Source organism: Myotis yumanensis, unplaced genomic scaffold (genome assembly GCF_028538775.1).
Source record: "Myotis yumanensis isolate MYYU_CA2020_CCGP unplaced genomic scaffold, mMyoYum1.0.hap1 SCAF_1, whole genome shotgun sequence".
NCBI lineage: Eukaryota > Metazoa > Chordata > Mammalia > Chiroptera > Vespertilionidae > Myotis > Myotis yumanensis.
Window position 1 is genome coordinate 58480319 of NW_027223752.1, and position 17646 is coordinate 58497964.

The 17646-nt window shown below is 35.5% G+C and overlaps 1 protein-coding gene and 1 pseudogene across 3 annotated transcripts in view; one reads left to right on the forward strand and one right to left on the reverse strand.

Annotated features, from left to right (window-relative positions):
* The window catches only part of TCF12 (transcription factor 12), a 365067-nt gene that overhangs the window by 280212 nt on the left and 67209 nt on the right, over positions 1 to 17646 (reverse strand). The gene's annotated exons all lie outside the window — the stretch shown is intronic.
* On the forward strand, positions 10809 to 11529 carry LOC139014977 (small ribosomal subunit protein eS6-like; annotated as a pseudogene).

Here is a 17646-nt window from a genome sequence, read left to right on the forward strand (position 1 = left end):
AAAATGATGTGCTTGACTGGAAACTGTCTTTTGCTAATCAGAGTATTCTGTGCTGTGTCCAAAATATGCATGACGGGGTCAACTAACTGTAGGCAATCAACATGGATGGATGTCTACTCAGAAATTTCAGATTTATGAATACAAAATATGTGGTAAGTGCATTCTATTTCTGTTCCAACAGACTTGACATGTTAAATAAGTTAAATATTAATTGTGACTGAATATGATTTTAAGGGTGCTCATTTAAGGAAGAAAAAAAGAATGTTATTTCTTTGAAGGCATATTCCCCTTTGTGCTGTTTTCAGGAGAGTGTAAAGTAGAAGTGTCTGTTTTCTCATGGGGAATGTAGAACATTTCCCGCACCATTCATATACACAACACTTTCATCACCATGTATTTGCCTATAGAGCCAGCTCCCATATTTTCTCTCTTGTATCAATTGTGTAAGTCACGTCATGCTCTAGGTATAACTTCTTAATGTAGACAAAGAAAACTCTGTACAAAAGGACTAGGGAAAGAGATATGCTCCTCAACCTCAAAATACCCATATTCCAAGTTCAAGGCTCACTGGTCCTTCTCTTTCTAGAAATGGTTTCATGTTTTCCTTCAATCCAGACAGTTAATGATAGGGTGGTTATAATATCTTTCATACCTTTACCTACTCTTTTACTCCTATGACTTTCCAGGGACAGCGGAAATCCTTCTCTTCTATATTTTCCCTTGAACTCTTTTTTAAAAAATATATATATATTTGGAAGCTTTTTTTTCTTTTAATTTCTATTTTAAGGTATAACTGGGGGGGAGAGGGGGGATAAGGACACATAGGTAGTCCCTTGAACTCTTGAGAAAGAAAAGCCCCAGAACAAACCATGGAAGCAGGTGAAATTAAGAACAAGTCATTCAATATTATGTGCCTCTTAATATTATACATATAGCATCAATTATAAAGTTTTACAGACAGAAAGTTTAATGTTTCAGAAAAAGTGGGAGATAGTGTAACACATTAAATGACACTTCAAGGAAAATCAGAAAAATCCAGAATGTGAGATATTTTACTGGAAAGAAAAAGGTTGTAAGGGAAATTTTTAAATCAAAAGAAACTGAAAATTAGAAAAAAAAATCAACTACAAATAATATGTATTTTTTAATCCATGGAAAACATTTTTGGAACAATTCAGGAAACTGTAAATAGAAAATAGTGTTAGGGAAACTCCTGCTTAATTTTTTTTGTGATGATAATGGTGATAGTTATGTAGGAGAATGACCTTTTTTGTGAAATGCTTACTGAAATATTGCAGGTTTATAGTCAAAATCATAAAACCCAAAAACCATTACAATTGTGTGATTCCTGGTCACTGTAGCATAAATAAAAGCATTAAAAGAATTACAGAAAAGGTAAAATTTATGAGTAGAAAAAATAAGGCTATAGAGACATATTAAATGTACACCTATAAAAATAAAGCACTAAGGCAGAATTTTAATGGTGAAAAACTAAAATGAAGAAATAGAAGCTGAGTCTGGTCATGGTAAATATTACAGATATGATACTTCAGTGGAGAGAATAATGGGGCTAAATGTGCAGCACTAGAAATCATTAATAAAGAGATATAGACAACAAAAACAAAACTAGACTCTGAAAAGTAGAGCTGAAAATAAGGTAAATCATCCCTTATTTACTCAATGCAACAGCTTTTGGTTTCACTGATTTTTTGTTTTCAATTTCATAGATTTCTGCTTTAATTTTATCTTTTGATTAATTTGCTCTTCTTTTTCTAGTTCCCTACAGTCTTATATTACTGATTTAAGTATTTCTTTTAATATATGAATTCAATTATATAAATCTCTCTAAGCACTGTTTTTGCTGCATCCCACAAAATTTAAAACTGTGTTTTCCTTTTCATTTAGTTCAAAAAAATTTTTTAATTACTCTTGAGATTTCTTCTTAGACACATGTAAAATTTTAATAGGAGAGGTAAGAGCATACACCATTACCTTGTTCTCATTCATGGGGAAAAGCATTCAGTCACACAACATAAAGTATGATGTTAGCTGATTTTTTTGTAGGTTTGTTAACCGTGGTATATTATTCTTTTTATGGATAGTGGGATTCAATTTGCTAATATTTTGTTGAGGATTTTTGCAACTATGTTCATGAGATATACTAGTTCATAGATTTCTTTCTTCCTTTCATTTTTTCTTCTGTCTTTGTCTAGTTTTGATATCAATTTAATTCTGACTTCATAAAGAGGGTTGGATACTTCCCCTCCTCTTCTTTGTTTAGAAGAAATGGTAGAGACATAATGTTATACCTTCTTTAAGTATTTGGTAGAATTCACCAGTAAATCATCTGTGTGTAGATATTTCTTTTTTTGGTAAGTTTTTAACTATGAATTCAATTTCATTAATAGTTATAAGACTTAACACCATAATCTTTTCCTTCTTGGGCGAGTTTAATCTTTTCCTTCTTAGGTAGTCGGCTAAGGAATTAATCCATTTCAATGAATTGGTCCATTTTAACTAATTTGTCAAATTTGTGCACATCAAGTTGTTTTTTATTATTCCTATTGTTCTTTCAATTCTTGGGGGGAAGAGGGGTCTGTTGTGATATCCTCTCTTCCATTACTGATACTGGTTCTATATGGCTTCTCTTTTCTTTCTTGTCAATTTAGCTAGACATCAATTTTATTTATCTATGCAAAAAAACTTTTCATTTTATTGATTTTCACTATTTTTTTGCTTTTTTAAAATTGATTTCTCATATTATCTGGAACTTATTTTGTTTTCTTTTGCACAAGGTAATGGTGTGTGCTCTTAACTCTCCTATTGAAATTTTATATGTGTCCAAGAAGAAATCTAAAGAGTAATTTAAAAATTTTTTTGAACTAAAAACTTTTGAGATGGAAACATAGATTACTGATTTGGAATCTTTTTTCCTAATGTAATTAATGCAATCAGTTTTCTTATAAACACTGCCTGGGCTGCATAAATTTTGATGTTATAATTTCATTTTGTTTAGTCCAAAATATATTTTAATTTTCCCTGAGGCTTCTTCTTTTACCCAATAGATTATTTAGAAGTCTGCTATTTAATTTCCAAAAAGCTTGGATTATCCTTTTATCCTCTCTGTTATTGATTTCTACTTCATTTTTATTATATTCTGAGAACATGCTTTGAGTTCAATTTATATATGTGTGTGTGTGTGTGTGTGTGTGTGTGTGTGTGTGTGTGTATTTTTTTTTAATTGATTTTCCACAGAGAGGAAGGGAGAGGAATAGAGAGTTAGAAACATCAATGAGAGAGAAACATCGATCAGCTGCCTCCTGCACACCTCCTACTGGGGATGTGCCCACAACCAAGGTACATGCCCTTGACCGGAATCGAACCTGGGACCATCGAGTCTGCAGGCCGACGCTCTATCCACTGAGCCAAACTGGTCAGGGCTGAGTTCAATTTTTTTAACTTAAGATTTATATGATGACTAAGATATGTTATATTTGGGTAACATGTACTTGAAAAGAATGTATATTCTGTTGTTGCTGAGTAAAATATTCTATAAACATAAATTAAATCTAAGTGGTAGATAGTATTCAGGCACTCTGTACCCTTGGTGATTTCTGTCTGGTAGAGTTCTATCTGTTACTGAAAAAGGACTATTGGAGTTCTGTCCAATTTTGCTTCATGTATTTTTAATTTCTGTTGTTAGGTATGCACACATTTAGAATCTTTTTAGCAATATGTAATGGTCCTCTAGATAATTATCTTTGCAATGGAGTCTACTTTGTTTGCTATTAATATAGCCACTATAGTTTTCTTTTTATTGGTGTTGTACAATACCTTATCCCATCCCTTCACTTTTAACCTATGTTATTAAATTTCTAACAGATAGTATACAATGGGGTCATTTACTTATGCACTCTGACAATCTCTTTTAATTGACATGTTTACAGCATTTAAAAGTTTAATGTAAATATTGGTGGGTAAGAATTTACATCTATCATTTTATTCGTTTTCTGCTTCTTCCATTTGTTTTCCCTTTTCTGCCTTCTTTGGGATTGAGTATTTTTTAATGGTCCACTTTAATTATCTGACATAACATTGTGATTCTAACTTATCTCTTTATTTCTTTATTTTATAAGTAGTGATTCTAGGGAATATTACATTCATACTTAACTTTTCCGTCTACTTAGCATTAGTGTTTTATGACTTCAAGTGGACCATAGATGTCATATATTGTACCTCATCCACTGAAAACCACATCAGACAATGTTATGATTTTTGTTTTCAACTGTCAAATATATTTTGAAGAACTCAATAGTCTATGATATTTATGCAAATATTTACCATCTCTGTTAATCTTCTTTCCATTCCTGATACCCAAGTTTCCTTCTGGTATCATTTCTCCTTCTGTCTTAAGAACATTCTTAAGCAAATGCTTAGATCTTTTGGCAATGAATACTCTCAGCTTTCCTTTATCTGAATATGTCCTTATATTACTCTCATCACTAAAAAATATTTTTCCTGGTTATATACAATTCTTTTCTTTCAGCACTTTAAGAATGTTTTGCCTTTTCTTCCCACCTCAATGGTTTCTGATGAGAAATTCTCTATCGTTCAAGTCATTGTTCCTGTATAGGTAATGTCATATTTCTCTGGGTCTTTTCAATATTTTTTTGTTTTTATTTTTCCAATTTATTATGACATGCCTGGGTATGAATTTCTTTCGGTTTACCCTGTTTCAGGTTCTCTGAATCTGTATGTATACATCTTTCACTAATTTTGTGATGTTTTGAGCCATTATTTCTTCAAACAGTTTTTAGCACCACAGTCTTTTCCAAAATATCTCTAAACGTCCAACATTTTGTTATTTTCCCATAGTTCCTGAGGCTCTATACAATTTTTAAAAATTTGTCTCCTCTTTGTTACTGAGTTATCCAGAGTGTTTTTTTCCCCACTCATTGTATTTCTCAGTTCTAATAATACCATACCTTTCTATCTTCTCTTTTTCTGCTGAGACTTTCTACTTTTCCATCTATTTCACAAGCACTCACAACTACTTGCTGGAACATCTATACTGCAACTATTATAAAGTTTCTATAATATCCCAACATCTGTATCATGATGATATGGTATGTTTGATTGTCTCTTTTCATGTGAATTCAAATTTTCCTGGTTCTTCATATGCTGAATACTTTTTAATTATAATCTAGACATTTTAAATATTATGTATGAAACTCTGGCTCTTGTTTAAATCCTGTGGGTGATGTTATATTATTTTTTTGCTTTAATAGGTGATCAACATGGTTAGGTTAGGTTAGGTTAGGGCAGTGGTTCTCAACCTTCTGGCCCTTTAAATACAGCTCCTCATGTTGAGACCCAACCATAAAATTATTTTCGTTGCTACTTCATAACTGTAATTTTGCTACTGTTATGAATCATAATGTAAATATCTGATATGCAGGATGGTTTTAGGCGACCCCTGTGAAAGGGTCGTTCGACCGCCAAAGGGGTTGCGACCCACAGGTTGAGAACTGCTAGGTTAGGGTCACAGGTATCAACATAGCTTCTGTGGGCACAGTTCCATTACCAGTTCAATTTTCAAAGCCTCTGCGATTTTATCTCACTCTGTCCCACCTTACATCATCCAATAATCAGTCTAGGACTTGGGTAATAATTTGTTATTTCCATATATGTATAGCTCAGAGGCAAGCCCATGAATTCATAACCAACTTTAAAGTACTGTTTTACCCAATCTCTCCTGCTATAGACCTCAGTATTTTCAATTCCCTATAGGATCCCTTTTCCTTTCTTCAGTCAGAATGCTGGGGCTTTAGGTTATCTGCTTGATCACAAGCCTCTACTATTATACCTGCTCTGGGTTCACACAAGGAAAGGACAGGGGATGGGGGAGAAATGGGAGTTTGTCAGTTGGAAAGGAAAGTTCCCATCCCCAATTTTGGCTACAGGCTACTGCTGCAGTCCCTGCTGCCATTACCAAAGAATTACTTGGGACTATGGCATGAGAGAACATAGAAAAGAAAACCAAAAGAATTTCCACATTCACACTGTGTTAGGAGTTATCTTTCCCACTCCTTAAGCCAGAACTAGCGGGCTTCTTTTGGAGCTCTATTTGTCCATAACCAAGTGCTCACTTGTAGCCCTCAGACTGTTAGTTCAGGTTCAGGGATCCTGGAAGGAAAAAAAATGGTAATCTCACAGTCAATGTGATGATACTTTGGACTCTAGTATTTTTTCCAATCCACCTATTATTAATTATTCTTTTGGGTCCTCAAGTAGCTGTCCCATTCATTTTGTCCAGGTTTTATACATGCATTTAGTGGACGAAATAGAGTGTGTGTGCTTAATCTATCTGAAATGAAACCATATACAAAATTCTGTTCTCCATTAATTCTCATTAACACATGGATGCCTCAAATATAATTATCAGAATATATTATTCATCTAAAATAAGAAAATAGTCATATGAGTTCTCCTTCCATTCACAAAAAAAAATGCTATTCACATAGTAACTAACTCATAGAAAAACAGCCATGATACTAAGAAAAGCTGATCATGTTTTGACTAAAGAGCTTTTATGATTATACTAGAGGCCCGGTACACGGAATTCATGCACAGGGAGAGGGGAGGGTCCTTCAGGCTGGCCTGCACCCTCTCCAATCCAGGACCCCTCAGGGGATGTCCGACTGCCTATCGCAATCTGGGACTGCTGGCTCCTAACCACTCACCTGCCTGCCTGCCTGATAGTCCCTAACCCTTCTGCCTACCAGCCTGATCGCCCCTAACCACCTCTGCCTGCCTACCTGATTGCCCCTAACTGCTCCCCTACCAGCCTGATCACCCCTAAATGCTCCCCTGCTGGCCTGATCACCCCTAACCGCCTCTGCCTCGCCCCACAACCAGGACCCAGGATTCCCTCCTCCGGCTGGACCCAGGTTTCCCTCTCTCTGGCCGGCCGCAGGCACCCAGGACCCAGGACGGCTTCTCCCGGGCTGGCTGCAGTCGCAGGGGACCACGGGTGGGCGGCTTCGCCCAGCCACAGCTGCAGATGCCCAGGACCACGGGGTGGGCGGCTTGTCCCTCTCCCAGGCCACAGGTGCAGGCGCTGGCACCCGGGACCAGGGGACAGGCGGCTTGTCCCTCTTCCAGGCCACAAGTGCAAACACAGTTGCTGGTGCCCGGGACCGTGGGGTGGGCGGCTTGTCCCTCTCTCAGGCCGTAGCCCCAGCCACTGGCGCCCGGGACCGCGAGGTAGGCGGCTTGTCCCTCTGGCGGGCCACAGCCTAGCTGGTCCCCATTCCTCTCTCGTGAGCTTATTTGTGCCTGGCTGGTCCCCATTCCTCTCTCATGAGCTCATTTGTGCCTGGCTGATCCCCATTCCTCTCTTGCAAGCTCATTTGTGCCTGGCTAGTCCCCATTCCTCTCTCCCCAGTGTTGAGTGTCTGAGCTGTTACTGTGTGATGGCGTGATGTCCATTTGCATATTAGCTCATTATTATATAGGATGCTATCACTGCAAAGCCCTCAAAACTTTATAGTGCACTATCAGAAAAAAAGGGACTCTGCTTAAGACACAGATAAATGGAAAGATATCCAGTGTTCATGGATTAGAATAATTAATATTATTAAAATAGCCATACTACCCAAATCATCTATAGATTCAATGAAATCCCCATCAAGATTCCAAAGGGCATTTTTTTTACAGAAGTAGAAAAAAATTCTAAAATTGATATGGAACCACAAAAGTCCAAAATAGTTACAAATCTTATATCCGATATTCAGATATATTCAAAATATATGAACAATTCCTACAAGTTAACAGTAGACAAACAAATAATCCAATTAAAAACTGGATAAAGGACCTGGACAGACATTTTTCCAAAGATAGTCAAATGGTCCACAGTATGTAAAGAAGTACTTAACATCATTAATCATTAGGGAAATAAAAAACAAAACCACAATGACTCATTCCAGCTACATTGGTTATCTTCCAAAAGACAAAAGATAAATGCTGGTGAATATATGAAAGGAACCCTTGTGCATTCTTGGTGGGACTGTAAATTCATATAGCCACTGTGGAAAACAGTATGGAAGTGCTCAAAATATTAAAAATAGAACTACCATGTGATTCAATAATTTCATTTCTGGATATATCCAAAGGAAACAAAGTCACTATGTAAAGAGACATCTGTATCCCCCATGTTCACTGCAGTCTTATTTACAATAGCCAACATATGGAAAAAACCTAAGTGTTCACCAACAAATAAGTGGATAAAGAAAATGTGGTGTATTTACACAACAGAATACTATTTGGCAATAAAAAAAGAAAGAAGGAAATCCTGCCATTTGTGACAACATGGATGGACCCTGAGGGCCTTTTGCTAAGTAAAATTAAGTCAGAGAACAACAAATACTATTGGGTCTCACTTATATGTGGAGTCTAAAAACAAAATTCACAGAAAAAAATATCAAATTTGTGTTTACCAGAAATGGGATGGAAAGAGGAGAAATATGATGGTGGTCAAAACACACAGACTTACAGTTAAAGATAAGTAAGTCCTGGGGATGTAACATATAGCATGATAACTGTAGTTAACTGCTATAAGGTACATTTGAAAGTTGCTAAGAGAGAAGTTCTCATTATAAGGAAAAAAACATTTTTAATTTTTTTACCTATATGAGATAATGGATGTTAACTTATTATGGTAATCATTTCATAATATATGTAAGTTAAGTTATTACACCATGTATCTTATACAGTACTGTATATCAACTCTACCTCAATAAAGCTGAAAGAAAAAAATTTTAAATGATCTATCTGGTATGTTATTAAAAATAAACTACATTTAATTATAAAATTATTTAAATGATAAAAATATAATATGGTATTTGTAATTAGATCTAAATGATACAGCTCATCCAACTTTTTGTCTGAAAATGAAACCTTTACTATTTTGAGGGAAAGTAATCAAAATAATATTTTAAGACAAATAAAAAAAGGACTTGCTTTCTCACTCTTTATGAAATCACAATGACACAATGGCCACATTACAAGGTATTACTGGGTGATCTATTTATAGGTAACTAGTTAAGAATCACCATCCAAGGAAATGTTAAGTGACTTTCAGTAGTAAATTCAAATTAAAATCATTAACGACATTTTCTTTCAAAAGGGTGATTTTTAAACTCTTTCAAACTCTGGGACTAAGAAATACAAGTTTTAAAATTTAGGTTTAAAACAAGAACAACAACAAAAAAAAGATCAAAAGAATATGACAGCAAAATTTAAGGGTGATGGGATTTGAGAAAGTCTTACAGTTTAAGGAGATCAATTTTTAAGAAAATCTAAGGAATCATACAACAAAAATGTTTGTCTCCAAAATAAACTAAAAACTTCTTCATTGACTTGTTTTAATCAACTTTTTCTATACTCTGAATGTTATAAGACAACCCTTATACAATGTCAGTCAATAATGATAAATAAAAAGGGCACTATAATACAAGTACTTATTTATGAGTCAACTTTGTAGTTCTGACAAGAGCATATAAAAAATAAGGTACAAAAATTAGTTATTTTCATTTCTTTAAAAAATATCAAATGCTTTGCCATGAAAAACTATTAACTCTAAATGTCTTAAATTTTCAGGCCATCATCATTCAAGCAGTAGGCTAAAAGACATTTTTCATAATGCATACTAATGAGAACTTACTTCCTCCAAACATTATTTAAATAGACCCACACTTTACTTGTTAACCAATTATAAAAGGTGGAATTATATAAGTTAAGACATTATAATGTAGTAATTAGAATTACATGGAAGATAACATAAGGTCACAAGTTTAATCCCTTTCTATGCAAGTTCAATATTCAGCTTTTTCCTATGCCCCTAGATTTGGTCTTAGGACAGCAGTCACTGGATGGGAAGGGAGAGTTCATGAGGAAAGAGGAGAGAAAAAAGGCAAAGGAATCAGAGAAGAATGGGCCCATGCAAATCCTTTACTATTAGGGAAAAACAACTTAGTGAGATAATGTGTCAGGAATATTACCTTTCATTCCATGTACTAGTCCCATATAAGGGGACTGGGAAATTAAAGCAAAAACCTGAGAATTTAGTTAACTTATCTGAAGTGTGACATGGAAATTTTTAAGAGTTCTGGTCAAATTTGTTAAGAAATTCTTAAAAGTTCAGCAGTATTCCAAAACATACCCCAAGAACAGATGGGCCCATTAAAAACACATACTATCTCTGTTCTTAATTCTGCAGGAAGGATGCTACAGGTCAACAGACATGTACAGCAGTATTAATAACAGCAAATATGCCCATGCTGAAAACTAATTATCACCCCTCCCTTATTAAAATAAGTATTTCCAGTATTATAGGCAACACAAGCTATGAAATGCAATCTAGAATTTACCACTCAAATGCATGTTTCCAATATTTTTAAACTGCTGATTAGGAGGGAAATGAAAAATACAAGCACCATGTCCCTCTAAATCAGTGGTTCTCAACCTGTGGCTCGGGAACAATGAAAATACATTATGCATATCAGATATTTACATTACGATTCATAACAGTAGCAAAATTACAGTTATGAAGTAGCAACGAAAATAATTTTATGGTTGGGGGTCACCACAACATGAGGAACTGAATGTATTAAAGGGTCGCGGCATTAGGAAGGTTGAGAACCACTGCAATGTTCCTGTGAAGTACAAGCACCATAAAGGAAAATCATCTTAAGACAAAACTTTGTGCTATTTTTTGTGGCATCTCAGAGGTGGTCAGCTGCTTCAGGATGAAGCTGAACATCTCTTTCCCAGCCACTGGTTGCCAGAAACTCACTGAAGTGGAGGATGAGCGTAAACTTCGTACCTAGTATGAGAAGCTTATGACCACAGTGTGCTGCTGATGCCCTGGCTGAAGAATTGAATCAGTGGTCCAGAATGATGAACAACGTTTCCCCATTAAGCAGGGTGTCTTGACCCCTGACCATGTCTGCCTGCTGTTGAGTAAGGAGCATTCCTGTTATAGACCAAGGAGGACTGGAGAGAGAAAGCGCAGATCTGTTTGAGGTAGCACTGTGGAAGTCAATCTTAGTGTTCTCAACTTGGTCATTGTAAAAAAGAGGGAGAAAGATATTCCTGGTCTCACTGATACTACTATGCCTCATCGCTTGGGTCCCAAAGAGCTAGTAGAATCCACAAACTTTTCACTATCTCTAAAGAAGATGATGTCTGCCAATATGTTGTGAGTAAGCCCCTAAACAAAGAAGGTAAGAAACCTAGGACTAAGATTCAGCATCTTGTTTCTCCATGTGTTCTGCAACACAAACGTCAGCATATTGCTCTGAAGAAACAAAGTGCTAAGAAAAATAAGGAAGAGGCTACAGAATATGCTAAATTTTTGGCTAAGAGAATGAAGGAGGCCAAAGAAACACACCAGGAACAGATTGCCAAGAGATGTAGGCTGCTCTCTCTAGAACTTCTACCTCTAAGTCTGAGTCTAGTAAAAAATGAGATTCATTAAAAGTAACAATAAATAAGAACAAACATTTTTCAAAAAGACAGAATCTAGACACACCATCAACAAAATGAAAAGGGAGTCCACTGCATGGGAGAACATATTAAACTATGATAAATCTAATAAGGGGTTAATTTCCAAAATATTTAAGGAACTCATCAACTTACAAAAGGAAGACAAACAATCCAATTAAAAAATGGGCAAAGGACTTAAACAGATACTTCTCCAAAGCAGACATACAGATGGCCAAGAGACAAATGAAAAAATGCTCAAAGTCACTAACCATCAGAGAGATGCAAATTAAAATAACAATGAGGTACCACCTCACACCTGTCAGAATGGCTATCATCAACAAATCAACAAATGACAAGTGCTGGCGAGGATGTGGAGACAAGGGAACCCTAGTACATTGTTCGTGGGAATGCAGACTGGTGCAGCCACTATGGAAAACAGTATGGAGTTTCCTCAAAGAATGTAACTGCCATTTGACCCAGTGATCCCACTTCTAGGAATATATCCTAAGAAACCCAAAACACTAATCAGAAAGAATATATGCACCCCTATGTTCAGAGCAGCACAATTTACAATAGCTAAGATCTGGAATCAGCCCAAGTGCCCATCAGTAGATGAGTGGATAAAAAAGCTGTGGTACTTTTATACCATGGAATACTATGCAGCTGTAAAAAAGAAAGATCTTTCTTTTTGAGACAGCATAGAGTGACCTAGAGAGTATTATGCTAAGCAAAGTAAGCCAATCAGAGAAAAATAAGTATCATATGATCTCACTCATATGTGGAATCTAATGAACAAAATAAACAAATGAACAAAATAGATCCAGAGACATAAAAGCATGAATCAGACTCAGACATAAAAGCGTGAATCTCAGAGGGAAGTGGGGGATTAACCAGGGACTTATATGCATATATGCATAGCCCATGGACACAGACAATAGTGGGGTGAAGGCCTGGGAGGGGCAGATGCAAGGTGGAGGGGGTCAATTGGAAAAAAGAGGGGGAAATTGTAATACTTTCAACAATAAAGATAAATTTAAAAAGACAGAACTTTGTTTGAATCAAGTTTTCATACATAATTGCCCAGTAACTATACATAACTTAGTAAATCTGTCCCCTAAAAAAGAAGGCAGAACACACTTTGGCTTTTATGTCATATCATTAGGAATATAGCTTAAAATAACAACATGAAATCTTATTTTAAATCTACTGTTCTGCTCCAAACACATTTCCTTTCACTGAAGACATCACAAAGAGCAACAAACATATGTACAAGAGTTAACTCGAAAAGCTTTGCACATTATGTGAAAATAGGAACTGTAAAATTTACACACATGCAAAAAATATATAATTAATAATAAGCAGTATCATTGTAATACCAAAGCTACAGCAATTTTTCCCTGCTGGATACATTTTAAGACATAATTTTTAATCCCAAGACAAGAAAAAGTGTGTTTTGACATTTATTTTCAGCTAGTTTATTTTTTCTATCTTTTCTACCTTTACTCATTTACACCCACCCTATATAATAAAAGCCTAATATGCTAAGTGTCCAGTCATCTGGTGATCAGTCGACTGTTCAAGCAATCAAAGCATAATATGCTAATGATATACTAAGGCCGCTCAACTGCTCGCTATGACGTGCACTGACTGACCACCAGTGGGGAGACAGAAAACCAGTCAATCAGTCACTATGAGATACACTGACCACCCAGGGGGGCAGATGCTCCGACCGGTAGGTTAGCTTGTTGCTGGGGTCCGGCTGATCGGGACTGAGCGAGATGGGCCGGACACACCCTGAAGCCCTCCTGCGTTCCTCCCCAGCCAGCCGGCCCCAATCGGGACTAGGCAAGATGGGCCAGACACGCCCGGGAGCCCTCCTGCAGTCCATCCCTGGCACTGATCGTGCACCGGTGGGGTCCCTCAGCCTGGCCTGCACCCTCTCGCAATCCAGGACCACTCAGGGGATGTTGGAAAGCCAGTTTGGGCTCGATCCCACAGGCCACGCCCCTCGGGAGGGCGCCAAACACAGGGCTCACGGCAGGCAAGTGCTGCTGTGGTGGCACGAGCCTCTCACAATCAGGATTGATTGGGCACGAGCCCTCGGCAGGCGCAGTGGGACTGGGATGAGCGGGACTGGCAGGTAGGAGCTGCAGGCGGCATTGGACTCCGGGTTTTGGCCCGATCCCTGCAGGCCACCCTGAGGGACCCCACCCGTGCACGAATTCATGCACTGGGCCTCTAGTATATAACAATAAACTCTATAATACTTAGTGCCATCTCTGAAGTTAGAAAAATTAACACTGAAAAGGGAATACAGCCAGGTCAAGGAAAACTAGATATGGGAGGGTAGCCTTGACATTTCAAAGCTAAGTAACACTTTTAGGTGGATCTAACATCTCCTACACAGTATCTTCTCTCCTAGGCATCAGACCCAAGTATGGCATGTTCTTGTTCTCTATAAAGGCTGAATTATGTTCACTACTAAGCTCAGTACCGTAATTTACTAAGTCAAGGTCAGCCCTCCCTCTAGGAGTCAGCAAACTGATTCCTACAGCAAAAACATTGAATTATAATCTGGGTACTTGGGTTTTAACACACAGGCTGGTTCAGTGCTTGTGAGGTAGTAGTGTCAAGAATTGTTAAAAAAAAAAAAAAAAAGATTTAGACACATGCAACATACATACACACACCCATTGAGAAATATATATATATAAAAAAAACAAGCAAATAATCTTCTAAAGCAGAGGTTAGCAAACTACAGCCAGTTGTCTGGTTTTTATTAAGTTAGGAATTATTTTAACATTTTTAATGGTTACAGTTTAAATGACTATGAGAAACTATGTTATATCCTGAATTTTGCCTGTTGGCCTGCAAACCCTAAAATATTTCACTGTCTGTTCCTTTCAGAAAAAGTCTGACTTCTTTGCTAAAGCAAAAACTATGCTTCCCTGTAAGTTTTAGCTCTAGCATGTAAATATGTTCATAAGGAACAACCAATATTTAAAGTTAAAATCTAATACCATTACAGAAACGGTAATATCAACTTAAGCATTGGTATAAACATACATGATATACACATGGAAAAGAACAGGAAGGAGATCAACATAAAAATTAACTTATCTTGGTAAATGGCATTTTCACTTTTTTTCCTGTACTTTCCCAATCTTCTTAAGTGAGCATATCATTGTTAAGATCAGGATATAGTACTAGAACATTATAGTGCAAATTTTCAAGAAAATATACACCAAAAAATTTTTGTGACTTGAATTGCAGTTATGTGGGTACTTACATATAGGCTCAGTAACACTTTGGTATTCACCATTACAAACTGTTAATTAAGAATTAAAATAGTACATTTACATTCTTTCCCATACATAAAAAAGAGAAGGCCCTGTTTCATCAGAAGTCAGAGTTGTCATCTGAACTCGCAAGGTCACTACTTTGGAAGTAACTTTCAGGCACACTACAAGATACTTTATATAATCTGAAGTTTAATTCAAATATTATCTCCTACATTCATGTTAGCTTCAATATTTCTTTCAAAACATAGTAAAAAATGTGACTAAAACCCTAAATATATTCTATGCATACTCCATATACACTATGTAACCATAGCATTAACATCTAAAGTCATACTGGGCAATACAAGTTCTTATTAACTAAACAGTTCAAACAAAAACATATTTTCTACTGATAGAAAATAAAATGCTACTACTAAAAAATCAGACAACTGTTCTGCTAAAAGGTATAAACAATGAAACAATCATGATTGTTTTCATAAATAGTATTTTAATTTTCTTGTTCAATAATTATTGCTTAGCTGTCGTTTTGAAGCCCACTATTAACGGTAAACATACGAAAGCATACTAATATACATGATATATGATATGTCATTATGACCAATTTAACTCTAACTTGATAAATGAGAGGTTTACTTTGGTTAAAAGGCATTTTAAAGTCACATCTCTGTTTTCTGAAACAAAAACCAGTCTTTGCTTTATGGTTTATTTCCTTAGTTTATCTTGAAAATGCACATAAGTTTTATTTCTGAATGATGTTAAAGTCCAAATTTATTTCTCCCAAACCACAAATTTAAATTAGAATACCACTTATCAGACTACAAACATCAGCTTTTCTTTCCAAGTGTCACTCATATTTCTGTTCCCTTTATAATAGTACAATGTTAACTGGTAAAGAATTTAATATCATTAAAATATTAAACTGCAAACTTTTAAAAAGTAAAAACTATTGGTCATATCATGTACCAAAACTACTGAAAGGAACAAAGCTCCCATAGCCAGTTAACGCTGACTAGACTAAGTCTTAACTTTGCTTAAAACGGCAGCTGTAAGAGTTTTTCTACTCTCCCTCTTCTCTTGATGATAGAAGCAAGCAATGAGAGAGAAACTTAAAACATTTACTCACAGAGCAAAAAACACAATCCAGAGCCCTATTAGTAACAATTTAAAGGCAAAGGCTTCATCTCACTACAGAATTTTGCAAGAACACATCAAAATTCAAGAATTGGCCTTAGCCTCAAAAACGTATCTTACTTATGTAGACTAACATTACAAATCCAGTTTCTGTTGTCAAGGATAGTTAAAAATCCTCCAAAAATCCAACCATAAGCTACTTATTTAACAGAAAACAGATTTTGAAGACTTTTTGTTTCATCTGAAATGTCTATCCTGTTTAGTACTACATACAAACAAATCTTGTCAGAATTATATTTAAATAGCATCTACGTATTATAGATTAAGATCTTACATATGTACAAAACAGAGACAATTTGTCACTCTAGGCTAAATTTTCCTTTTTTTAAAAAAGAACTGCATACATATATTTAGTAAAGCAAGTAAAAAAAAGACCCTTTGTATATAAGGATATACAAAATAACTCAGTTCTATAGTCACAGCCTCTTTTTAAAACTTCTGAAATTAATTTACTCTAAAAGATATGCAGGCATTCAATAGGTTATAAAATTGCTGGGAGATTTCTATTTCTGGTTTCTGCCATAATAAATACTAAGGGTTTAAGCTTAGCTGCTTTTTTTGACTTAAAAATTTTTTTCCACAGTCAGCAACTTACAACAGAACATACTGTAATACCAAAATGGAAACTACTTAATCAACATTTCCTCATGGAAACACATATCATACACAACAGTCTGTAAGGGTAAAGTTTTATTTCAAAAAGTAGCATTTATATTTTATTTAGCAACACAAGCTCAATTTTTTTTTCTGGTTCTGTCAACATGTTCGGTTAATTTTAGTCAACATTAATAATACACACAAAAAAGTGAAAATGTAAGCAATAATATAAGGCAATTTGTTTGTAAGTTTGAATAAGACCACACTTTCATATTTTTAGAACATAGGTCACAGGTTTTCAAGTCCTATAAAATAAATATGATCCTGTTCTCATGCTATGTTTTTTAAAACTGTTCCTGTAAAGAATTTAAGCCATGTGGAAAACTCAACAGTATGTGAATCATCCAATACATAAATCTTTCAGGTTTCAAGTTCTAAATTTCAGTCATCTATAGCATCACAGAAGGCTAACAAAGGATTGAAAACTCTTGGGCATAATTTCAAAATGTTCCAATTCCCTTTCTGCCCACTCTTCAAAACATACCATTTAATTAAAAAAAAAAATCTCATTCATAGTTGGTCCTGTTGGTTTTAACACATTTAACTTCTAAATTCTATCATTTATAAAATATTGCAGGAAATAACTTTTTAGTCATTGAGCTCACTTAAATATAAATATAAATATATATATATAGTTTATTTTGAAAATCTGTAGACCCAGGGGAAATATAGTTAATTTGGCTTCTGACTCACACTTTTAAATAATCACTTGCAATACTCCTCATTCAATTGCCTCATTCTTTGTGCTTCCTCTTCACAAAGTCTAAGCTCACTTCCTAAGAGCTTTCTTCTTGCAGGAATCAGCATTTATTGACCTCACAAAGTACACACATTTGCTGTTGTCAGCAAAGAACACAGAAATTGGAGAAAAAAGCATCACAGAAGCACTGGAAGTGTATGTAAGTATATCTTCTTATACAGTTATATTTGTAAAGATCTGGGACTTCAT